Consider the following 26488-nt stretch of genomic DNA (forward strand, 5'->3'; position numbering starts at 1 on the left):
TGTACAATGTTGTCTTTTACACTTTGGTTGTTTGTCCATCTTTGCTAGTGCGCAATTTTTCATTGATTCCATTGTGTTTTTTGTATATACTGTGAAAAGTTGCAAGAAAATGAACCTCAGGGTAGTATATAACATTACGTACCCCGTAACTGGGTTGCCAAACCAGCAGAAATGGAACGCTCGTTGGAGTCTGTGATTACTAGGAGCTAATAAAGTTTTATTAAAGAAATAAGTAATACAGTACACTAATCGCAAGGATATAAATGTAACAGGTTAGCAATGATAATACACACATATACACAGAAATAGGGTAATAGGAATCAACCAAGCTCTATCGCAGTCTAGGGGTAAAATGATCAGTCTTAAGTGAAGCAGAGTTCAGTTCAGTTCGAAGTAATTGCCATTGTTGTACCGTTAGGGGGAGAGGGAGGGAGACAGACATAGATAGACAGATAGATAGTTAGATAGATAGATAGATATGGAGATACAGTTGGTTTCAGGCAGACCTTTTGATGTCTTCTGATCCCGCTGTGGTCACCGACTGGATACGATCGTTCTTCTGCGGTGAACCCGGCACCCAGGCAAGGGTGGGCACACACCCTAGGTTCCCACCGATAGTACCTTTACACCCTGTCAGCCTCTAACCGATTCCCGCGAACTGGTCCTCCAAACTCTCACCAACTTGTGGGGCACACTGCTCTTTCCAGGGTCTCGAGGCGTGTCTCATGCCTTAGCAAACCTGCTCTTTTTATCCCCCTGCTGGGGTATCACCTGTCCATCAAACTTCAAACAGTTCAAGTTCAAAGCAAACGGTCTGTCAATATCTGAATTGTGTTTATTTCTCGCTGTCAGTTCCTGTTATATGTTTTATCTTAATATCAAATTCCTGTAATGCCAGGCTCCAACTTAATAAGCGTTTGTTTTTAATTGTCTTCCGTTATCTCTCTCATTAGCATCATCCGTCCGGTAGCTCTGCTTGGTGTCACACCTGACAATAGTAACGTATATGTATTTTGATAATGAATTTACTTTGAATGTTGCTGCTAAGGCCAGCATCTAATGCCCTTCCTCAATTGCAGCTGACAAATAAACAGCTATTTTCCCGATTAGATTACAGAGAGAGTGCAGTGCAGGTAGACAAAGTGCCTAAGAGATATACACCCAGTGGCCACTGCATTACATGGAGCCCAGTATGGTCTTCACGGAGTGTACATCTCATAGGCACTTTGTCTACCTGGTTCAACATGCTGTGCATTCGGAGATGCTCTTCTACACACCACTGTCGTAACACTTGGCTATTTGAGTTACTGTCACCTTCTTATCAGCTTGAACCAGTCTGGACATTCTCCTCTAACCTCTCTCATTGACAAGGTGTTTTCACCCACAGGACTGCCACACACTGGATGTTTTTGTTTATCACGCCATTCTCTATAAACTCTAGATACTGTTGTGCATGAAAAGCCCAGGCGATCAGCAGTTTCTGAGATACTCAAACCACTCTGCCTGACACCAACAATCATTTTATGGTCAAAATCACTTGGATCACATTTCTTCCCCATTCTGAACAACAGCTGATGCATTGAGTTGCTGCCACATAACTGGCTGGTCAGACATTTGCATTTACAAGCAGTATACACGTGAACCTGATAAAGTGGCCACTGAGTGTATATTCAAGAATCCAACCAGAGGGATCGAAGCCATCCTTGAGCCTGGTGATACACGCTGAACCCCTGGAAGTCTTAAAGGCAACTTTGAACTGCAAGGGAGCCAAGGGGCACGGGGTGAAAAAAATGAGAAAGTTGTACTGAGACCAAGGATGACCAAACCATGGTCTTATTGAATGGGTCCAGCGGTCTCGAGGGCCAATGGGCCAATTCAAGCTCCTCTTTCTTGTAGTCTTGTGTTTCAAAGGATTGTAAACTCAGCCAGCCCCACTAGTCTCCCCAATGTCAGTGACATATTCAAAAGATGACATCCAGCATTACGGATCCTCACCATCTAGGTAGTGCCCTTTTCTCATTACTACTATCAAGGAAGAGCTTAAAGACCCACACTCAATGTTTTAGAAACAGCGTCTTCCCCTCTGCCATCAAATTTCTGAACAGACCATGAACTCATGAACACTATTTGTCCTACAGGTTTATTTTTGGTTTAATTGTAACTCAATATCTTTTATTGTATTTGTTACGTACCCCGTAACTGGGTTGCCAAACCAGCAGAAATGGACCACTTAGTTGGAGTCTGGATTACTGGAACTAAGAAAGTTTTATTAAAGAAATAAGTAACACAGTACTCTAATCGTAAGGATATGAATGCAACAGATTAGCAATGATAAAACACACATGTACACAGAACTAGGGTAATAGGAATCAAACAAGCTCTATCGCAGTCTAGGGGTAAAATGATCAGTCTCAAGTGACGCAGAGTTCAGTTCAGCTTAGGACAGTTCGCAGTAATCGCTGTTGTGCCGTTGGGGACAGAGAGAGAGATAATATGTAAATTCTGATTCACACAGACCTTCGTTCTTCGCAGTTAGCTTTTGGGCGAACCCTTTCATGTCTTCTGTGGTCACCGACTGTGACCCCTCCGTTCCGGATACGACCGTTCTTCCGCGGTGAACCCGGCACCCAGGCAAGGGCAGACACACACACCAGGTTCCCGCCGATCGTACCTTTTCACCCTGTGCGTCTATGGTCAGTCCCGCGACCAAACCTCCAAACTCCCACCTCCCACCAACTTGTGGGGGCACACCGCTTTTCCAGGGTCTCATTATCTCGTGATCACGTGGTGTCTGTCGTGCCTTAGCGAACCTGTTCTTTTTATCCCCCTGCTGGGGTAGCACCTGTCCATCAAACTTCAAACAGGTCAGGTTCAAAGCAACCGGTCTGTCAATACTCGGAACTGTGTTTCTTTTCCGTTACCTCTCTCCTCTCTCATTAACATTTTGAACGCTTCTCCATTGTCTCCCTTATCTTTTTCATCAGTATCAATCTTCTGATAACTTGGTTTTTCCTCACATATTGCCCTCGCAAAGTAACAAATTTCACGGCATATGTCAGTGATAATAAAATTGATTCTGAATCTCACAGGTTATGACTTTAATAATCTAGTAAGGGTCAAAGTTCAAAATAAATCTTTTATCAAAGAACGTACATGTTATCATTTTCTTACAGGCATTCACAGTAGAACCAAGGTACACAATAGAATCAATGAAAAACTACTGATAAACAATCAATATACAAAAGATGACAATATGTGCAAACACAATAATAATAATAATCAATAAATAATACTGGGAACATGAGTTATATTGAGTCTTTTAGTTGTGGAATCAGTTCAGTGTTGAGATGCGTGAAATTATCCCTTCTAGTTCAGGTGCCTGATGGCTGAGGGGTAATAACTGTGGTGTGCAATGTGGGGCTCCTATACCTCCTTCCCTCCTTGTGCAACCCCACAACTGCACCCCCACTGCACAGACAATTAAGGATGGACAGTAAGTGTGTCAGCCTGGCCAACCACACCCACAGACAGTGAGTGAATAAATATCAAGAGAATTCAACGGCAATGTTTTCTTAAAAAATACCCTTAATAAAATCAAAGAACAACATTTATCAAACTTCCATTCAAACCACATTACGCTACCTTAAGCACTGCTCTGCAAACCATTACTTTTCACTCTGCAGCTGTCAGCTCTGATTCCAAAAGCACACAACTTGAAAGATTAACCAAATAAATGATCACTGCTAAGAACAATATTTGCTTCGGCTCGGTTGCAGGCATTTCTGGAATCAGAAGCCCCACTCCTGAAATAAAAGAATCAAATTGGAACTGGGGCAGGTTTGAGGGAATGCTACAACATTACAAGCAACTTTTAGATCATAAGAGGATAACGATTTAAAGATTAAAGATTAGCTGATTAGCTTTATTTGACACGTACTTTGAAACAGGCAGTGGAATGCAGTATTTTGCATCAATGACCAACACGTGCGAGGATTGTGTTGGAGTTGTAGCCTGCAATTGTCACCATGCTTCAGGCACCAATGTAGTGTGCCCTCACGTACTAACGCTAACCCATACGCCTTTGGAATACGGAAGGAAACTGGAACACCTGGAGGAAACCTCTATGGTCATAGGAAAAACAATCTCCTTACGGACAGTGGCAGAGTCAAAGCCAGAATGACGCAGTATTTCATCGCTAAGCTATGTGTGCCCCCCACATCACACCTAACCCAGGTCACATCTGTCCTCTCAGAGATTCATTCAAAATCCACTGAAACTCTAGAAATATTGGATGATCCCTGATGCTACCTACTTGATCTTTCGCCAGAAGGTGGCGAATCTGCAAAATTCATTGCCACAGATGGCTGAGGAGACCAAGTCGTAGGGTGTATTTAAAGCAGAGCTTGACTAGTAAGGGGGAGAAAGGATACAGGGAGAAGGCAGGAGAATGGTGTTGAGAGGGATAATAAATCAGCCATGATTGAATGGTGGAGCAGACTCAATGGGCTGAATGGCCAAATTCTGCTCCCTTGTGTTATGGTCTCTGAACCAACAAAATTTAACAATATATATTGCTGTTATACACAGGTTGCATTTGACACTTTGTTGAGCCAACTGGACTTAATGGGGTGACTGCACATGAGAAGAACTTCATGGCTCTATGGTGACGTTATATCTTGGACTTAGTAAATTTAGAATGGAAATGTAAGCCTTTAGGATTGTTTCTTGAGAAGATAAGCTATCGGGTCAGTGGTGTGTAATGCCCAGATCCTGCTCACCGTCAGTGGGAAAAGGAAACATGAAACTGACAGATCGACGAGTGCTTTAAATTCCACCTAACTAATTGCCTTTGTAAATCTGTATTTTAAGCTTTTAATATCATAGGTCAGTTTGTAACAAATGGGCAAACAACCACCTCGCTCACATCTTTACACTGGTCTGTAAATATGGTTCAAAGTAAATTTATTAGCAAAATACATACACTACTCTGACATTCATTTTCTTGCAGGCATTCACAAATAATCACAATAGAATCAATAACAAACTAGACACAAAGACAGAGAAACAACCAATGTGAAGACAAGTTTCTCCTTTACGTAATATAAAATACAGAGATGACTTCTTTTACAAAATATAGGGATGTAAACAAACTCACAAACCTTCAGACTCAACAGCAGTTCATTGAATGTTTGAGGCACTGAAATGGTTATTTGGATTGTGACTGGAAGCCCGTAAATCTAGTGCATGCGTTGGGGATTAGATGGTTCCTGGAACATCTCATTCACAAAATGCCATATTACTCATAGGGAAAATATTTTACTTCTCTAAAAAAAACAATTTCCTTCTCATCCTTTTCCCTCAAGCAAGGCACAGAAATAGGAAAAGCTTATTCAGCCCCTTGTACCTTACCTGTCACTCTAGTAGATGTAGGATCGTAGACAGAATAGGGTAAAGATTATAGAACAGTGGTTTCGAGATGATCTGAAGTGGTATAATCTCACTCAGAGTGTGGCTAGAATTTAAAAAACACAGTTAGGGTGAAAACTTACACAAGGTTAAAGGATCAAATATGAACACCTAAAACATCCAAGGCAGGGAAGATTACAGAGCACTGGAGATGTGTATGATAGCCGGTATGGACATAGTGGACCCAGGAGCCTGGATTTGTCCTGAATATCCCTAACACCTACACCTTCAAGCCAAATCTCTGATCTAACAAATGATGTATTTCATCAATTATGGCTCTACCAGAAGTCCTCTTGGGAACAACAGCTCCTCTACCAGCACAGATACACCGCAAGGCTGTGTGCTTAAACCCCTGCTCTATTTGCTTTACACACGACTGTGTGGCTAAGCACAGCTCCAATGTCATACTTAAGTTTGCTGACAGCACCACTATTGTTGGCAGAACCAAAAAGTGATGACAGACCAGCATCTAGGAGGTAGACTGAAAACCTAGCTGAAAGCAGAGACAACAGCAACTTCTTACTCAATGTCAACAAGACTAAGGAGCTGACTATTGACTTACAGAGGAGGAAACTAGAGGTCTAGGAGCCAGTCCTCATCAGGGGATCAGAGGTGGAGAGAGTCAGCAACATTAAATTCCTCTGTGTTATTATTTCAGAGGATCGGCTCTGGATCCAGAAAGTGAAAATACAAAGAAAGCACAGCAGCCTCTACTTCCATATGAGTTTGTGAAGATTCAGCATGACATTTAAAACTTTGACAAACTTCTGTAGATGTGTAGCGGAGAGTATATTGGCTGGCTGCATCACAGCCTGACATGGAAATACCAATACCCTTAAATGGAAAATCCTACAAAAAGTAGTGGATACAGCCCATTCCCTCCTCACCTTTGAATACATCTATACAAAGTGTTGTCACAAGAAAGCAGCATCCATCAATAGGGACTTACAGCACCCCAGGTCATGCTCTCTTCTCGCTGCTGTCATCAGGAAGAAGGTACAGCAGCCTCAAAGCTCACACCACCAGGTTCAGGAACAGTTATTACCCCTCATCCACCAGGCTCCTGAACTTCCCTCAACTCCATCTGACCCATCACTGAACTGTTCCCACAACCTAAGGACTTACTTTTAAGGACCCCTCATTGCTTATTTTGTTCTTGTTTCTTTCTTTTTGTGTTTGCAGTTTGTTGTCTTTTGCACACTGGTTGTTCACCCTGTTGGCTGAGGTCTTTCATTGATTCTATTGTGATTATTGGATTTACTGTGTAGCCTGCAAGAATAAGCATCTCAGGGTTGTACATGATGACACATATGTACTTTGATAATAAATTTACTTTGAACATTAAAGCCTGAAGGTAGTGGATTCAAATGTCACTCCTGAGACTTACACAAAGTTCTAGGGTGATACTCCAGTGTGTTACTGCTATACTAGCAGAAAACACAGTATCTTAGAAGTTTAGGTGATATAAGAATGCATTTTGCAAAGTTTTTTCCAAGATGGTGCCGAGCTGTAGTTCTGTTGAGCTATCAGCTCAGACATTTATTTTTGGGATTTTTTTAGGTTCATATGGATGGTTTGGGAACAGAGAGCGGAGTAAGGGGTCAGGCTGGGGTTTAGGGACAGGGATGTGGGGGAATTAGAGAACAGAGTCTAAACCTCTGTTTCGCATTCAAAGACCAGCAACACTGACGTCGTCAGATGTCAGAATGACAAACCATCAGAGAAGGGGGGGGGGGGGCCTTCACGCGAGTGAGTAAGACCGGAGTTCGAGGCCCAGTGTTCGTTTTCCTGTCATTGACGAGTCCGCAGCTCGAAGCCTAGAGTTCGGGTTCTCACGCAGGGTCCACATTTGTCGTTGTTGGTGATTCCTAGGTCGATACCAAAGACCATAGCCTGAAGTTCAATTGGAGGTCCAGACTGAACCCAAAGGGCAATCAGAAGTCCAGAGGTCACGGCCCAATGGGGCGGGTGGGTGTGAGGACGGCGCTTGCGTTGGGGCAGGTGGGTGTGTGGGAGAGAGGAAAGGGGCTTGTTTCGTTGTTGTTGCTTTGTCGTTTGGTGCGTACTGTTGTGTTGTGTTCATGTTGTTCTGTTCGTGAGCATGCAATGTTGGCGCCGGAATGTGTGGCAACACTTGCAAGCTGCCCCCGGGGGGGGGGGGGGGGGGGTTTGTGTTGGTTGTTAACATGTTATGAGAGTCACGTGAAAAATGTGAATCTGTATCAGATCCCTCGACACTGTCAAAGAGGAGCTGTTGAATTATGCCCAATGTGCTGACCCAAGTTTATCCCTCAATCAACAGAACAAGTTATCTGTTCTGCACCACCTTGCTGTTTGCAGCCGTACGGTACACAAAACAACTGCCACGTGTTTTAACGACAGCAATGTCCACACTTGTAAAGTACTCCAGTAGCTAGAAAGCACTTTGGGACACTGAGGCCACAACAGGCAGTCGGAAATGCATGTTCCCCATGAAGTCACAGACATAAGATTACATGCTCTACCTTTCATCAAATCAAATAATCTCACTGAAACCTATTGAATAGTGACTGGATGTGGAGAGGATGTTTCTTACAGTGGAGGAATCTAGGACCAGAGGGCACAGCCTCAGCATGTCCCTTCAACAAAAGGAGGGGTTTCTTTAGCTAGAGGGTGGCAAATTTGTGGAATTCATTGCCACAGGTGGCTGTGGAAGTCACCATTTAAAGCGGAGGTTGATAAGGATGTCAACGGTTACAGGGAGAAGGCAGGAGAACGAGGTTGAGAGGGACAAGAACTCAGCCATGATGGAATGGTGGCACAGACTTGATGGTTCAAATGGCCTAATTCTGCTCCTTTGCCTCATGGTCGAAATCTTCAACTGAATGGTGCATATTGAGTTAATGTGTTAGGTGAGTTCTTGCCAATCGTCTGCCATATTTAAGACTGCAATGTCCTTTCTAGAAGCTCTTGGAACTTTCTTCAGGATATGGAAACAGTTGATCACAGGACTGACAACTTCCTTCCCCAGCAGCCTTTCTTTTTATTCCTTTTACCAAAAGCCGAATCACGCATTATCTTCTCCGTTTCATACATTATAAGAATATCAGGCAGATCAACATATTCTCAGAGGCAGAAGTCTCACTAAGGTTATAAAAATTCAAGCTACACAGAAGGAGGTGAACATCTCTAATCCATATTCAACACACCCAGTGGTTTGAAATTCAATAAACTATTGCAACTGGAAAAGTTCCACTGAACTGCATTGACTTGAACATTAACTCGGTATTTCTTGCCAAGAATGCTGTCTGACCTGCTGACTTAATCCCTACTTTGTTTCCACTTGAGATACTTGACACTTTGAGAGTGTCTGATACAACTGAACACACGTGCTGTTCTTTGGAAGGTGTATTATGGTGAAGGTAATGCACAGTTATGTTAAAACCTTGCGAGAGACAATTAACATTTTCTTTACTGTTGACAGTGCTCATGAATGCACAAAAATCATCACCTTGAGAACTAACCAATGTGGAAGTGACAAGCTGACACAGGAGGTCACCATTCAGGCCACTGCAGCGGAAAGGACAGTGTCTGAAATTAACCTCACATGCCAGCTCTCTGGAGGGTACAGCATATTGATCACCCATCCTGGAACCTTTGGAATGTAACGACTGTCTCCGTCTCCACTGGATTCCAAGCTCCCACCACTCAATGAACGAGAAACATGTTCCCTGCATCTTTTCTAATCCTTCCATCAACTACCCTCCACATGGTTCTTGCTGTTGGTCCCACAGCGATATACACAGGGTGAATAAATAAAAGGCTGGAACTTCTTTCAAAGAGTTCAGGGCACATTAAAAAAAAATTCCACTTACCTGGGATTCAGGGACATGAAGCTGAAACAGTGGCATAAAAATTCCCATCCCGACTAGTTTAAAGTGCAAAAGAAGTTGTTTTTTCCCCAATCAGCGCTCAGCTTCAATAACTTTCCACCTTCAGCCATATATCTTCACTAAATACGTTTAACGATACAAAGAATCAGCGAGTACACATTAACAGAGGCTTGTTCCTACCCGGAACATGGTGGTTCCTCACAAGACCTTGCCACGCAACCATGTTCTGTACACTGTGGCCTGCTAAGCACAGTCCAAGAATACCAATGTTGAGGTCAGTCTCAAGCCTGAGTGTTCACGTCAGCCATGAGCTGGTCACAGAACTGCAGTGAACTACTGATGATGCTGTGGTGAGAGTGCCGGATAATTAGATTCATTTGCCATGGTCCTCAAATCCCAGAGTTGTACACCGCACACATACTTCAATAATAAAAAAACTTGAACCACAACCAAAGTGACTTGAGGAAAATCCCATGTTTTCTTTTATTTAAAAATTACTGGACCAAATGGAATGCACTGCCAGAGCTGAGCTGAGGAAAGTAACCTAGCCTCAATCTGCATGCCTTTCCTCCGAGTGCTCTGCCTTCCTCCCTCAGTCTACAGATATTCAGGTTAGTAGGTTAATTAATCATTGTAATTTGTCCCGTGATTAGTCAAGGGTTAAGGCGGGAGTTGCTGGGAGACATCTCAAAGGGCCTGTTCTGTACTGTATCTCAATAGATAAATGGTGTTTAAAGGACAATGAATAAATACATGAGAGGAAAAAGTCTGTATGATTTTGGGGAGAACACTGGCAGTGAGAATTATGTGATTGTTCTGGCATACAGACAACATGGATTTGATGAGCTAAATATCCCCTTTCATGGTTTCTATTTCCTCATAGCCAACATTTCAAAAGAAACAAAGTGCCCTGAGACTGTCCATTTCAGTCCCATCACACATGCCGATGTCTTACTCTGACCAATCTCCATATCTCAGTCCCACCAGACATGCTGAAGGCTTACTCTGACCAGTCTCCAAATCTCAGTCACATCAGACATGCCAATGTCATACCCTAACCAGTCTCCAAATCTGTCACATCAGACACGCCGAAGGCTTACTCTGACCAGTCTCCATATATAAGTACCACTAAAAGCAACGACCTACTCGTTTCACTCACCGCTCTTTGTAAAATTTTCTGTGGTGCACAAATTGGTTATTGTATTTCCTGTTCTAGAACAAAGATTGTGAGTTCACTATTAAATTCACAGTTCACTGTCTACCCCTTTGTGATCTGCCAAGGTGTAACTGGCACCAGTTACATGTGTTTCTTTCACACATTATTGCTGTCCCTTTGCCTGCTGCAGAAGCTTAGAAACACTGATTAAACACTGGCTTTCCTCAGCTCATAGCCTTCGCACCTCGCCGCGCTCCCCCGGCTGGCCTTCGCACGTCGCCGCGCTCCCCCTGGCCGGCCTTCGCACCTCGCCGCGATCCCCCCGGCCGGCCTTCGCACCTCGCCGCGATCCCCCCGGCCGGCCTTCGCACCTCGCCGCGATCCCCCTGGCCTTCGCACCTCGCCGCGATCCCCCCGGCCGGCCTTCGCACCTCGCCGCGATCCCCCCGGCCGGCCTTCGCACCTCGCCGCGATCCCCCCGGCCGGCCTTCGCACCTCGCCGCGATCCCCCCGGCCGGCCTTCGCACCTCGCCGCGATCCCCCCGGCCGGCCTTCGCACCTCGCCGCGATCCCCCCGGCCGGCCTTCGCACCTCGCCGCGATCCCCCTGGCCTTCGCACCTCGCCGCGATCCCCTCGGCCTTCGCACCTCGCCGCGATCCCCCTGGCCTTCGCACCTCGCCGCGATCCCCCCGGCCTTCGCACCTCGCCGCGATCCCCCTGGCCTTCGCACCTCGCCGCAATCCCCTCGGCCTTCGCACCTCGCCGCGATCCCCCCGGCCTTCGCGCATCAGCATACTCCCCTGGCCATTTGAACAGAGACTTGGAATACAAGCAACCCTGGGGTTACTGGGATGGAAGAGGGGGTGTTGCATTCATGGAAAGCAAACTGCACTGCAGTTCTTCGTAATCCACAGCCACTGCATTGGCAGATGTGTCAAGGCACACTAGATGAAAAATAAACCTTCTCTTTCATTTGTTTTAACATAAAATCGGCGATAGCCAAATTTTACTCTGCATTTCAGTTTTTGGGTAGTGATTTGCGAACTCCATTAATGTGAATTTCCATTAAGTAAATGGCTTTAACATGGGAGGAGAGGAAGGAATCATGGGTGATTGTTGGTTGGTGCAAACTGCGCTAAAGGGCAAGTTTCTGTCTTGTATCTCTTATGACTGACTCTGACAAAGGCAGGGTACAGGTCATGAAGGATAAGGAGATGGGAACATCTGCAGGTGTTGGAAACTTTAATTAAAAACAAAACACTACATGCCCCTCTCCACAGCTGCTGACCAATTGGCTTAGTATTTTCATCAATTCCTGTTTTTATTACATTACCACAGGGGTTCCCAGCACTTTTTATGCCATGACGATGAAGGGCCTCGGCCCAAAACGTCAATTGTTTATTTTTCTCTATAGCCGCTATCTGACCTGCTGAGTTCCTCCAGTATTTCATGTGTGTTGCTCTAGATTTCCAGTGTCTACAGAATCTCTAGTGTAATCCAATAAAAATTCCTGGCAGGTAACAATCTTTTCACTATTTCAATAGTTAAATAACAGTTCATAATGTGGTGATTAAGATTCTGGATTAATATCCAGAGACCTGGACTATTGAGACACAAGTTTGAACTTCAGTAGGGCAGATGAAGAATTTAAATTCAAGTAATTAAATTGAGAAAATTAATTAGTAAGCGCCGAGTCAGATTAAAAGATCAAGGCAGAGGCCCAGGGCAAAGTACGAACTCGTTACCTTATCGCTGAACTGACTTTGCAGCTGAAGCCATTGGCACGTCCTCAAAGCTGAACTGGCTCTGTGACTGTGGCCTGAGGCAATCTGGCTCCTGGACCAAAGGGCTCCATGCTGTGGCCTGAGGCAATTGGGCTCCTGGGCCAACTGGAGTGCCGAACTGGCTCTGTGACTGTGGCCTGAGACAATCTGGCTCCTGGACCAACTGGAGTGTTGAACTGGCTCTGTGACTGTGGCCTGAGGCAATCTGGCTCCTGGACCAAAGGGCTCCATGCTGTGGCCTGAGGCAATTGGGCTCCTGGGCCAACTGGAGTGCCGAACTGGCTCCGCGGATGTGGACTCATTTTGGGAACTCTGCAGTTCATGTTCTGTGTGTTATTTGTTTGTTTTTTATTGTTTGCACGATTTGTTCTTTTCTCCCCCCACACATCAGGTGTTTGATGGTCTTTGTTGTGTGGGGTTTTTTAAAATGGGTTTTTGTGTTTGATTTGTAGCTTCCTACAAGAAGATGAATCTCCAGGTTCTATATGGTATACGTACTTTGATAATAAATGTATTTTGAACTTTGAAATCTGCGACAAACATCCAGCACTGATTCCCATGAGAATTGTGTCCCTGATATCATTCAAAGAAATCTGCTACCCCAGTCCTAAACGCGCTCCTGGTCAACTGCAGTAAACGAAGCTGGTCACTCAAATCAAGGGTCAAATCAGCACCCACAAGAAATAATAATAACAACATTCAAATCCTGTGTACAAAACAAGCCCACACAACATGGAAAATACATTACAGGAACTTCAGTTTGTCAATTCACTTGTCAAAAGTCCAAATTTGATTTCTGTTGGAAAGTAACACTTTGGATTTTAAGTTTCCGCAATTTGAAATACGAACCCTTAAATGTGAGAGGTTTACAACTTTAAATCTGTGGTTCTCAGAGCTCGACAGCAGCTCAGCTTTTGCCATGCCTTATCCAAGTCAGCATACAGGACTGAGAAGGATCGATTTCTCTGATTAGTTAACAACATCTGACTAACAAGATGTCAAAAGGTGAATGAGAAAAAAAGACCCAAATCCAATATTCAATGAACAAATTGCCTCCAAGATCAAATGATTTGAATAATTCCAGCATCAGTAAATTGATGGAGCTACCTTCTTCTTAAAGTTATAATTAAAACAAAAGGATGAATCACAGCAGAGTCCAATCTTCCCAGTCCCAGGCTGCAGATGCAAATAACTGACACTGACAACATGGTCTGGAAGAAAGTTCTACAGGGAAAATGGTGTTTACATTTATAGTCAAAGGGACCTGCAAGAGGTGGCCATACATTACAAGTAAATGCTAAGGGAGGAGGGGACTGCAAGTTTTCTCAGCTGGTGTCTAACATCGACTATGGGATACTCTGCACCGTAATCAACTAAGAATCAGAAACAATGCTGAAGAAATATTTTTCCACTCACTGGTTGGTACTGCAAATACTTACCATACTCCCCTTGGCAGGACTTTTTCTTAAAAGCTGCACACAAATTCACTCTTTTGAATAAGGCCCTCCATTGGTCTGGATCGGCCACAGATGTTGTGCCCCAGCTGTCTACATGATACACAAGTCAGGGCAGTACAACACGGAGAGCAAGCTGTTGCCCATGCAGCAGGCTTCCCCTCTCCAAGCAGCATATAAATCCAAAAGGAACAGCAAAGACCAATACAGTTTGGCACCAGCAGTACTGCAGGGGTTGCCTGTCAGCGTTGAACTCAACGGGATTTACTTCCCACGACTGGGTATAGCCGTAAGGCAGCGGAGGTTTGAGATCAGAGCTTTCCTTTTCCTAGATGAGCTGCCAGCCGTGGCTGAAGAGCCCCACCTTCCCAAAGCAAGTGATTTTAAGGTGCTAGTAACCCACATTTGCCCCTTCTCCTGTAGAAACTATTCCGCCGGGCTTAGTAACTAAGCCGCATGTGCTAGCCAGGATCTGGACTTGGTTGTCAGAGGTTATTTGAGACACGTGACATTGAAAACATTTCAGCAGTTAATAGGTAGTGGGACCTTATCCTCCTCCCACCCCAGCGATGAAAGCCTTCGCTACCTCTTTTGTATGAATCTTAGAATTACTCATTCCTCTCTGTCAAAGAGGATCTAGTTCAATTGGAGGTCTATGTTGGATTAGCTGGCTTTAAATACCATTGCTATATAGGATTCAAAACTGACTTTAATCTCCCTGCAATTGGGAGAGTCCACCCACCAGTTCCAGAAAATTGCATCAAGGAGAGCTTGCAACATCAAATGGGATAGAGGCATCAATGCGTAGGATCGTAAGAGGCTTCAGAAGGTTGTAAACTCAGCCAGCTCCATCAAACATACAACCCTCCCCCTATTTGAGGATATCTTCAATAGGTACTGCCTCTAGAAGGCATCATCCATCACTAAGGAGCCTCACCATCTAAGACATACTCTCTTCTCATTCCTACCATCAGGGAGAAGGAGAAAACTTCACTCAGCTTCTCTCACTCCCATCACCGAATAGCCTATGGACTCATTTTCACGGATTCTTCATCTCATGTTCTCTATATTTATTGCTTATTTATTTATATATGTTTCTTTTTCTTTCGTATTTGCACAGTCTGTTGTCTATTACATATTGGTTGTTCGTCCTGTTTCATTGATTCTATTGTGTTTCTTGTATTTACTGTGTACGCCTGCAAGAAAATGAATCTCAGGTTTGTAAATGGTGACGTATGTACTTTGATAACAAATTTACTTTGAGTTTTGACAGGAGCATGAAGACCCACACTTAATGTTTTAGGAACAGCTTCTTCCAATCTGCCATCGGATGCACACAACAGCATGCTCCTTATCAACTGCAGTTCATCATTCAATACCATCATCCCCTCAAAACTAATCAATAAGCTCCTAGACCTCGGCCTCAGTACCTCCTTGTACAATTGGATCCTCTATTTCCTCACTTGCAGACCCCAGCCAGTTCGGATTTGCAACAACATCTCCTCAACCATCTCCAAAAGCACAGGTGCACCACAAGGCTGTGTGCTTATCCCCTGCTCTACTTGCTTTACGCTTATGACTGTGTGGCTAAGCACAGATCCAATGCCATATTCTAGTTTGCTGATGACACCACTGTCATTGGCCAAATCAAAAGCGACGAATCAGCTTACAGGAGGGAGATTGAACATCTAGCTGAGTGTGTCATAATAACAATCTCTTACTAAATGTCAGTAAGACCAAGGAATGGATTATTGACTTCAGGAGAAGGAAACCAGAGGTCCATGAGCCAGTCCTCATTGGAAGATCAGAGGTGGAGAGGGTCTGCAACTTTAAATTCCTCAGTGTTATTATTTCAGAGGACCTGCCCTGGGCCCAGCACACAAGTACAATTACAAAAAAAGGCACAGCAGTGCCTCTACTTCATTAGGAGCTTACAGAGGTTTTGGCATGAGATCTAAAACTTTGACACATTTCTATAGCTCTGTAGTGGACAGTATATTGACTGGCTCCATCAGAGCCTGGTACAGAAGCACCAATGTTCTTGAAGGGGAAATGCTACAAAAAGTAATGGATACGACCCGGACCATCATGGGTCAAACCCTCCTCACCATTGAGCATGTCTGCATGGAGCATTGTCACAGGAAAGCAGCATCCATCATCGGGGACCCCACCATCCAGGACATGTTCTCTTCTCACTGCTGCCAAAAGGAAGGTGATACAGGAGCCTCAGGACTCACACCACCAGGTTCAAGAACAGTTACTACCCCTCAACCATCAGGCTCTTGAACCAAAGGGGATAACTTCACTCATCTTCACTTGCTCCATCACTGACTGTTCTCACAACCTATGGACTCACTTTCAAGGACTCATCTCACCTTCTCGATATTTGTTGCTTATTTATTTATTATTATTATTTCTTTCTTTTTGCACTTCCACAATTTTTTGTCTTTTGCACACAGGTTGAACGCCCAAATTGGTGCAGTATTTTACTGATTCTGCTATAGTTACTATTCTATGGATTTATTGAGTATGCCCACAAGAAAATCATCTCAGGGTTGTGTAAGGTGACATGTATGTACTTTGATAATAAATTTACTTTGAACTTTGAATTCTAGGGAGTCCACACTGAGTAACTCTTCCTCTTTCGTGCTACTTATTTATATTGTAACTTATAGTAATTTGTTATGCCTGCACTGTACTGCTACCACAAAACAAGTTCCTGATCGTGAGGGCAAGTGCTATCACAACCAAGCCAAGGTGATGATCTTTACGCACTGCCAGTATTATCGTCAATAGCAATATTGATCAGAATCGAGGTCAAGCTACAGAAACAGATGGGAAGTCCATAACAACCCACGGGGACAGGTATTAAGCAGCAAGAGCTGACAGTTCAGAACAGAAATATTGATTCCAAAAGCAACGTTATTAAACCAATGGGACTTGTAGCTAATCTAATAAACTGGTCAACACTAGAGATAATACTGATACCAGCACCAATATTTTCCTTTTTTCCTGTAATAAAAAGAAATATTTTGAAAACAAAGATTTAAGTTGACTAATAACTTGGAAGGCCAATTTCTCATCAATCACAAAATCCTTCAAATACCATTCACATCCAAAGTTGTGCAGGCTATTGTGTCGCTTCTTTCTCCCACAGCCTCAAAGAACATTTATCATACGTATGTGGAAACATCCAGTGAAAGCCATCACTTTATATCAATGAAGAACACAGACTGAAGACTGTGCAGGGGGCAGCCCAAAGTGTCTCAACACTCCTGATGCCAATGCAGCATGCCCGTAACTCACTAACCCTAACCGTAGGACTCTGGGATGTGAAAGGAAACCCACGCAGTTACAAGGGAAAGTACAAACTCTTGCAAGCAGCAGTGGGAATTGAACACAGTGATCATGGACACTGTAAAATGATTGTACTAACCACTCTGCTACCGTGACAATTATTTGCAACACATCTCCCAGTCTTCTCTTTAAACACTCTGGCTTCTTTACTTCCAGGTAAGAGGGCTTGTTTTATTCATGCAGGCTCTGAATCCATTTTATGATACTCCAAGTTCACAAAGTAACACAATGCACTCCAAATAATAGCCAGTCAAAGGAGGAGTGAGAGGTGAGGTGAGGGAAGGGAGGGAGGGAGGAGACCTCATTTTCCTCATTCTTCCACAGCAGTCCATGACCAGTTGTACTCAAACTCATCACCTACACCAACTGCTGTGTGAGTCAAGATCCAACACATCTTCAAACACAAGTACCATCTACTCTACTTGACCAAGAGCTTTTGTAAAGAATTAGCCATGATTAAATTAAGTCAGTCAACAATGTTGCTGTTTTATGATTACTGCGGGTACAGCTCGAGTCTTACATTTTACCATTCAGTCCAACTTGCCGAAATTACCTGCTGACATCATGTTCATAGGGGTGTTTGATAGCGTAGTGGTTAGCCCATCGCTTTACAGCGGATTCCTGACGCTGCCTGGAAGGAGTTTGTATGCTCTCCCCGTGACTGCGTGGTAGCGTAGCGGTCACATCGCTTTACAGCGCTGGCAGTAAGATGGGGTTTGATTCCTGCCACTGCATGTAGGGAGTTTCTATGTTCTCCCCACGAATTTCCTCCACAAGCTCCGGTTTCCTCCCACACTCCAATGACAAACGGACAAATGGTTAGCGTTCGTTCAAATGAACAGGGAAAATAAACCCAACCACCATAGAGACCAACCTCAGTGGTGGAGAAACTGAGACAAGCTCATTAGAAAACTGTTGATTAATAAAGACAGCACAGATTTGCTTGAAATAGTGGCTCCAGAGCCCGAAGAGCTGTCGCCTCGTGGCAACGGGACCCAGACAGCGCGGGGCCTAAACAACAGCGGCCTCATGGCAGCTGAAACCCAGCTCCAAACGCCTGCAGATTTATTGACAGCTACAAATTGCCCCTGGTGTGCAGGCGAGTCGCAGAATCTGGGTAGAGTTGCTGAGAACGTAGGGGAAAATGAAAAAAGATTAGTTCTGGGGAGAGGTTGATACGGACAGTGCAACTGATTTGTACGTAGAGTTTTCAAGAAGTGTTTTTCGACTACCACTCAGCAGGCTTGGAGGTGACAGACAAAAATAAAGCAATTCAAGGAAACATTTCCTTTTATATTCAGTCTGCACTGATCTAGAGTGTCTATTTCAAGATAGAATGTAAACAGTTTCAATAGTAATTTTTGGAGGGGAATTAGGAAAAATAGGGCAGTTAGACCAGTGTAGTACAGGGCCTGACTGACTGATTGTAACACCGGACAAGGGCACTGAGTGATGTAAATGCATCACTCACCAATCTAGCATTGCTTCCTAAGGACACATGTTTTCCGAAACTCCCTCCCTAAACAGATATTTCCGGGACATGGGGACCCGAGTTACAGTAATAGGTTGAACATGTCAGGACTTTATTCTCCGGAGCACAAGAGTATGCGGGCAGATTTTATGGAGATATACAAAATTATGAAGGGTATAGATGGGCAGGCTTTTTCCCCTCAGGTTGGATGAGACTAGAACTAGAGGTCGCATGTTTAGGGTGAAAGGTGAAATATTTAGGGGGAACATGAGGGGGAACTTCTTTTACTCAGAGGGCGATACGAGTGTGGAATGAGCTGCCAGTGGAAGAGGTGGAGGCTAGTTCAATTATAACACTTAAAGAGAAGTTTGGATAAGTACATGGAACTAGGCAGAAAACCAGACTGTCATGGACTAGATGGGCTGAAGGGTCTGTTTATGTGAGTTTAAAGCTCTGTACTCACCATCTCACCTCCCCTTTGACCTTTGCCATGGCCTTCCTTAGCTCTATTCTTCTGGTTAGTGACCATGGTATCTCAGACTCTGAGCCTGCATTATGCTTCTGTAATGTACCACCAAGTTTGGTCAAGTTTATATATAAATACGAGTTTTAAATTATTTGCAGGAGTCAAAAGGCCAACTTTTAGTTTCCATCCCTTATTCTCCCCCTGCGTTAAGTACCTTGCAATGTCATTTCAGAAGGCAGTTTCGAAGATGAGAACAGACAATGCAGGGGATGGCAGCTTTCCAAACAACTAATATCCACTTGCAGAAGCCAGAACCCAGATCCAGGCCAGTTTCACTTTCATAGTTTTCATTTTTAAAAATGTGCTGTCCACAACCATTATGAATGAAATGTTTTAGAGCGAACAGAATTATTTCTGTAATATGTCACTGTAATTAACTATCACTCAGAAAAGAGTCCCAATTTTTTTTGACAAGGCCAGCACTGGTGAAGTGGAACTGAACGTTCTGAACGGGTTTGCAAGGTCAATCAATCATGAATAGAAATACTTCTTCCATTTCAAGATATTTCATGCCCTACTGAACAAAACTAGACAGTAATTCTGTGCTTAATTATTATAGAGATGGGCTGCAGATCATTTCACTATCAGGACTGGTATCCCAGCACCAGGATTCAAGACATTTGTAACCACTGAAATCTGGTTGACTAGCCTTGAAGCTTGCCCTCAGCAAGGAAACATTACGAGCACTTTCATTCAAGAAAAAGATGAATGGACTTTGCAAATTGTTTGTGCATTAATGCTAACATTTAATAGTAAACTTGAACTTCAACCAATTAAGGCCAAGTGCTCACCTCACTGCAAAAAGTGGCAGATCTATAATCAGTTAAGTGGTTTACAGCTCAAAATATTGTCCTCTTCTAAAGTATTCCGTTAGGGGTGAGTATACTTACACTCCAGTCCTCCAGGTTTTCTGAAGTTCCATCCTGGGCCCAACCACGTTTGATGATTCCATTACGGAAAAGGCACGACAGCAGCTATATTTCATTGGGAGTATGAGGAGATTTGGTATGTCACCAAAGACTAACAAATTTCTACAAAAGTACCGTGGAGAGCATTCCAACTGGCTGCATCATTGCCTGGTATGGAGGGGCCGCTGCACAGGATCGGAAGAAGTTGCAGAGGGTTGCAAACTCAACCAGCTCCATCGTGGGCAGAAGCCTCCCCAGTATCCAGCACATCTTCACAAGGTGATGCCTCAAAATGGCACCATCCACCATTGAGGACCCATCACCCAGGACATGCCCTCTTCTCTATGGCTCTCTACCATCAAGAAAGGGGCCCAGAAGACTGAAGGCACACACTCAAAACGCTTCCTCTCCATCATCAGTTTCTGAGCGGACAATGAACACTACTTCACTAGTTTTTCCCTCTCTTTCTTTATTTAGTCTAATTTTTAACATACATTTCCTATTGTAATTTATAGTTTTTTATGTATTGCACTGCACTGCTACCGTAAGACAAATTTTATGACACATCAGTGATATTAAACCTGATTCTAATTCAGGTGGTTGATGAAGCCAATGCAGGAAACACAAACTGCCACGAAGGTCATGAATGTGCCTCAGCAGGCAGGTGAATATTGGAGGTTTCTTCCACCATTTGCACTGGGCTCCTGCGTGCTCTCAAAGTGCTGATTCACCATTCTCAGTGCTACGAGTGGTCGTGGGTCAGACAATAGACCATTCGGCCCTTCGAGCCAGCACCACCACTCACTGTGATCATGGCTGATCATCCACAATTAGTACCCTTTTCCTGCCTTCTCCCCATATCCCTTCACTCTGCTATCTTTAAGAGCACTATCTAACTCTTTCTTGAAAGGGTCAGGGGCTCTCATGAGTTAGTGATGGTGTGGTATTGACCTCAAGGAGGCTTTGGAAATATCCCTAAACTTTTTACCATGGACTTTTTACTCTCCTCCCATCCGGTAGGTGCTACAGGAGCCTCCGATCCCGCACCAGCAGACACAGGAAGAGCTTCTTCCCTGAGGTTGTGACACTGCTGAACCTCTCATCACAGCGCTAAGCAGTATTGCATCCATATTGTACTGTCTCAGTATTTTTATATTTGTGTGCTGTAGCACTTTTTTTATTCGCAGTTATTTTGCAAATAACACTATTCTTTGCATTTCTGGTCAGATGCTAAATGCATTTCATTGGCTTTGTATCTGTACTCGGCACAATGACAATAAAGTTGAATCTAATCTAATCTAATCTAAACTAAACGTTTTTCCTCTGCTCGCCTGGTAAACACTTCCTGTGACTAAGGTGAAACTTTAAACAAACTGCTAAGAGGAGATGGTTGGATAGTTCACACATCTGCAGCTGACACAAGTGGAGCTTACCTCACTTGGCCCCCATTAAAATTAATGAAATACAGAGACTGCTTTTGTAAACATACCACAGGAACGAAGACAGTTCAAGGAGTCAAAGATCTCACGGGCTGCACTTTGTGGAGCAGCAGTACTATCGGCCCTCCGTATCCGCGGGGTATTGGTTCCGGGACCCCCTGCGGATACGAAAATTGGCGGGTGCTCAAGTCCCTTATATAAAAGCCTAAGAGAGCTCGTGAGGATGTTACGAAAAGCGAAAATAGCGTTCAGAGTTTGTTTTGCAGTGAGCCGTTATAGAGGCAGCGCGCACCCCAAGCAGCGAGAGTGCTTTATCTCGATTTATTTTGTGCGTCCGTTAGCAAGGTGTGTCCTAAGGTATCAGAAAAGCCCAAGAGAGCTCGTAAGAGTGTTACGCTTAGCGTAAAACTGGACGTAATTAAGCGTTTCGATCATGGTGAACAAAATAAAGACATTGTGCATGCGTTGAACTTGCCTGCGTCCACCATTCATACTATTTACACGTAGAGAGAAAGAATCTTGAAAGCTGCCGATGTTACTATTGGTTCTGCTAGTAGCATATCATTCCTGCTTTTACTATTTTAGGTTTTATGTGTTATTTGGTATGATTCAGTAGGTTATTTTTTGGGTTCGGCTTACGAAAGGATTCATAGGAACGCTCTACTCTTGGATAGTGGGGGATACTTGTACAGTATTTTCAATCCGTGGTTGGTTGAATCCGCGGATGCGGAAACTGTGGATGCGGAAGGCCGACTGTATTTTAAACTGCAAACTTGCTTCAGCCCACAATGCTGGAAGATTGCCAGTTCATCCATATGGTCAGCTGACGAGCAGCATACAGCACTAATCAAATGCTTATGTTAAACCATTGAGCAGATGTGGGACGGCACAGTAGCATGCGTAGTGGTTAGTATAACACAATTACAGTGCCAGCGACCCAGCTTCGATTCCCACTGCTGTCTGTAAGGTGTCTGTACGTTCTCCCCATGATCATGTTGGTTTACTCTGGGTGCTTCAGTTTCCTCCCACATTCCAAAAATGTACAGGTTAGTAGGCTGATTGGTCACACGGAAGCAAACTCAGCCAGACTGCTTCTGCAGAGAGAAACAGTTCGCATTCCATGCATATGATCTTTTTCCACGAGACCTGAAATGGCACTGATTTGAAACGTGAAGACCAGTTCTCTCTCCACAAATACCGCAGGCTCTCCTGAGAACTTACAGAATTATGTTAGTTCAGATTTCCAACACCTTCGCTTTCTGCTTTCTCACTTACCGTGACTATTGCTGTAAAAATATTATGTCCATCATAAAGAAGGGTTTCAGCCCAAAAGGTTAATTGCTTATTTCCTTCCGTAGATGCTGCCTGACTTGCTGAATTCCTCCAGCATTTTGCGGGTGTTGTTCAAGACCAGCATCTGCCGAATTTGTGTTTACGTCCATCAATTGCAGCTTATTAATTTCCCCCCTTGTCGAAGGATTGATAGTGGAGAGGCTGGTGTGTTCCTGAAATGCCAAGAGTGATGGTGCCTGGAGCTTAGCTCCTGGAAGGTCACTCATGGTGGTAAGGTCATACAGGAGGTTCCAGACAAAGATCGATCCAACCACGACCTCACTGGTGAAGTTGATGGAAGATGATGACACGTCACAATGGCAGAGGAGGAGGAAGGCCGCAGCAGCAAAGGGTACTGTGCTCTAGCCCTCTGTCCTCTGGCTCCAATGGCATCAGATCCACAGTATTGCTGATGACTTTGCCTCATGAATTACCATAAAGCACCAACTTTCCCCATAAAGTAGTGGCCAATCTTTCTATAACATCTTAATTCACCTTACTCCTTCTCAAGGGCAAGCATGACTGCAAGAATATCAGGGTTGTATATGGTGACATATATGTACTCTGATAATAAATTTACCTTGGACTTTAAATCAGCTGCTGCAGGGAAAGCAATGCTAGCAAGGAAAGGGTTCAGTTTGTCGTGTGATATTCAAGCAGCCAGCATATATAACAGGCCAAGGATCTGACCATTATAGCAAACTGCATTCATCATACCAACCAGTACATCACCGGAACCAGCCTTCCCTCTATGGACTGCCTATACTTCTTGCTGTCTCAGAAAAGCATGCAGCACAATCAAAGACCTCATCCACCCCGGACACTCTCCCTTTGCCCCCTCTCACCAGGCAGAACATGCAAAAGCCTGAAAGCACGTACCACCAGGCTCGAGGACAGCTTCTGTATATAATCATCAGCCTCTTAAACAGACCTCTTGTTCAATAAGATGGATTCTTGACCTCATAATCTACCTCTCCATGACCTTACATATTATCATTTATCTGCACTGCACTGCACTCTGTCGGTAGTTTTTACACTTTATTCAGCATTGTTATTGCTTTGCCTTTTTCAAGCTCAATGCACGGTGTAGTGATTTAATCTGTGCAAACAATATGCAAGACAAGCTTTTCACTGCCATACCAATATTATGCTTCCTCTCAGTGCCCCATGTTAATGCTCACATCCAAAGCTTCAAGCTCACTTTTGAGTTCAACATGACATACTACAATCTCTCCTGCAAGATAGATTTTAGCATGGGAGAAAAAAATTCTCACAGCAATGGTTAAATCGCCAGCTAAGAAATTCCAAGGTTTGCACACAATCCAAAAAAAGTTCTAATTGATAAATTAGATCTTGACTAACAGTATGATAACCCACAGAATTACTTGGCATAAGATACAGTAGCAAAATTAGGGCATTCAACTCATTGAAACCCATTCTCCCATCTTCTTCCAATAACCCTTCACTTCTTTACCAACCAACAACCACTTTCTGCTTTAAAAACCACACAGCCATCTGTGGCAATTAATTCAGAGATTCATCACCCTCTAGCCAAAGAAATTCCTCATCTCTGTTCTAGAGGGATGTACTTCTATTCTGAGGCTGTGCCCTCTGATCCTAGACTCGCCCACTATAGGAAACATCCTCTCTCCATCCACACTATCAAGGCCTTTCAATATTCAATAAGTTTCAATGAGATCCCCCCCGCCCCTTCATTCTCAACTCCAGTGATTACAGGCCAGAGCCAAATACTCAGCCAACATTAACCCTTTAATTTCTGGGATCATTCTCATAAACCTGCTTTGGACCCTCTCCATCCTTTTTTTTAAGATAAAGGGCCAAAAACGGCTCACAATACACCAAACTAGTTGTTAAGGGAGGGAATTGGAAACTGGCTAAATCCACTGAAGCATCAAAGACATTTTCTCTAATAAAACCAAACCACTACACAATGTAACTCAGCTGAGGTTCATGTAGTGAGACCACATTTATCCAATCAACACAGTCACATCCCAAGTCATCTGGAGAAATCTCATTAGCTGTTTCAACAAAGTTTCTGTGTTTATTTGGGTTTTCACCAAGCAGACAGATTTGATATTCCTACTGCAGAAGTCCTCTTTCCCATCTCCAGGGTAACATTACTACTGTGGCAATTAGTTTTGGTGATACTTGATTCCTGCATTAAACGTCATAACCTGCTGACAGGGATTCTCAAAAGTCAAAGTTGAACTTACTGTCATATAAACATGTCTATGTATATATCAACTTTTTATTCCTCTATAGATGCTGCCTGATCTACTGAGTTTCTCTAGCATTTTGTGCACGTTACTCTTGTGCATATTTATTCACAGGTGCAATAAAACTTATTTGCAGCATTATCAAGGGATATAACATCATTCTAGCAACAGTTCCAAGAAAAATAAGTTAAACATAAATTAAACATTTTTTTTACCAGAAATATCACAATTAAAATGAAAAAAGTCAATTTTAATGTGAAGTGGTCAGGTGTTAATAACTGTAGCAATTACAGTTTTGCCAGTTGGTTCAACATCTGAATGGTTGAAAGGAAGTAGCCAATTTTGAACCTGGTGGTGTGGGACTTCAGGCTGTGTGTTGCTGTGCAGAAGAGAAGCTTACATTATCGAATGCAGCCCCAGTGTGTAGCAGGCTATGACTTGTTCATACTGTTAAACAAACATACAATGTGTCATAGAGCAACAGAACAGACTGGCTCCACGATGCTTTCCACTGTTTTGTAACCCCAAATCACAAAACTAATCAAAAGAAAAACACAGGGAGACCGGGCCAAACGTGTACTCTTCATTTTTATTTTAGTGAGGCACACACTTAGGGCGGTGGCGTGATGACATTTGACGTTCACGTACTTTTACATATAACCCATAATTAACTATGTAAACAACAATATATTAACAGTATCATTGAAATATTAAATAGACAACACCTACTTCACTCCTCTTTATGATAGCACTAGAAATAGTGCAGGGAAAATTGATGAAAATGTTGTCAGGGTTGGAGAATGACATTTGTGACTAGGCTGGGATTGTTCTCTTCAGAACAGAACCTACTGGACAGAAAACAAGGAAACAGGAAGAAGGAGTAGATCACCAGTATCTTCAAGCCTGCCCTGCCATTCAATATGGCTGATCTACATGCCCTCAGATCCTCTTTGTTGCCTGATCCCCAGCACCCTCAATTCCATGATCTTTCAAGTATTCATCCATTTCCTTTTTAAATATTTCCAATGATCTGCGTGTTCAAGGTATACAAAGTGGTGAGCAGCTCATTAAGGGCAAACAATAAGGACCACTTTCTTTCAAAGAGATTGTGGTCTATGGGAGGAAAATTTTATATCAGGTACACAACAGCCTGCAGAGGAACAGTCTGCTGGAAGAACTGAGCAGTTCAAGCTGAGGGAGCAAGGGATTGTCAATGTTTCAGCCCGAAACCCTGTATTTGGTTTTATGGATAACTGACATAAGCATCAGAAAGTTCAGATGAAAATGTCCAAGCAGGGGAAAACTGGGACACACTGCCTGAGGGTGTGTCAGACACAGAAACCCTCACTAGATTTACTTGATATCTGGATTATCAATTGAAATTTTTGATCTACAAAGGCAAGGATTGTGATTTAAAAATTCCACAGTTGGCCAGTGTCAAACTTCAGAAGGAGGCAGAATACAATAAAAATAAAGCAATTTTAA

General features: G+C 43.5%; 1 protein-coding gene across 3 annotated transcripts in view; it reads right to left on the minus strand.

Annotated features, from left to right (window-relative positions):
• epb41l5 (erythrocyte membrane protein band 4.1 like 5) overlaps nucleotides 1-26488 on the minus strand; it is a 204997-nt gene that overhangs the window by 156559 nt on the left and 21950 nt on the right. The window lies entirely within an intron of this gene.

This window comes from Mobula birostris, chromosome 5, assembly GCF_030028105.1.
Source record: "Mobula birostris isolate sMobBir1 chromosome 5, sMobBir1.hap1, whole genome shotgun sequence".
Lineage (NCBI taxonomy): Eukaryota > Metazoa > Chordata > Chondrichthyes > Myliobatiformes > Myliobatidae > Mobula > Mobula birostris.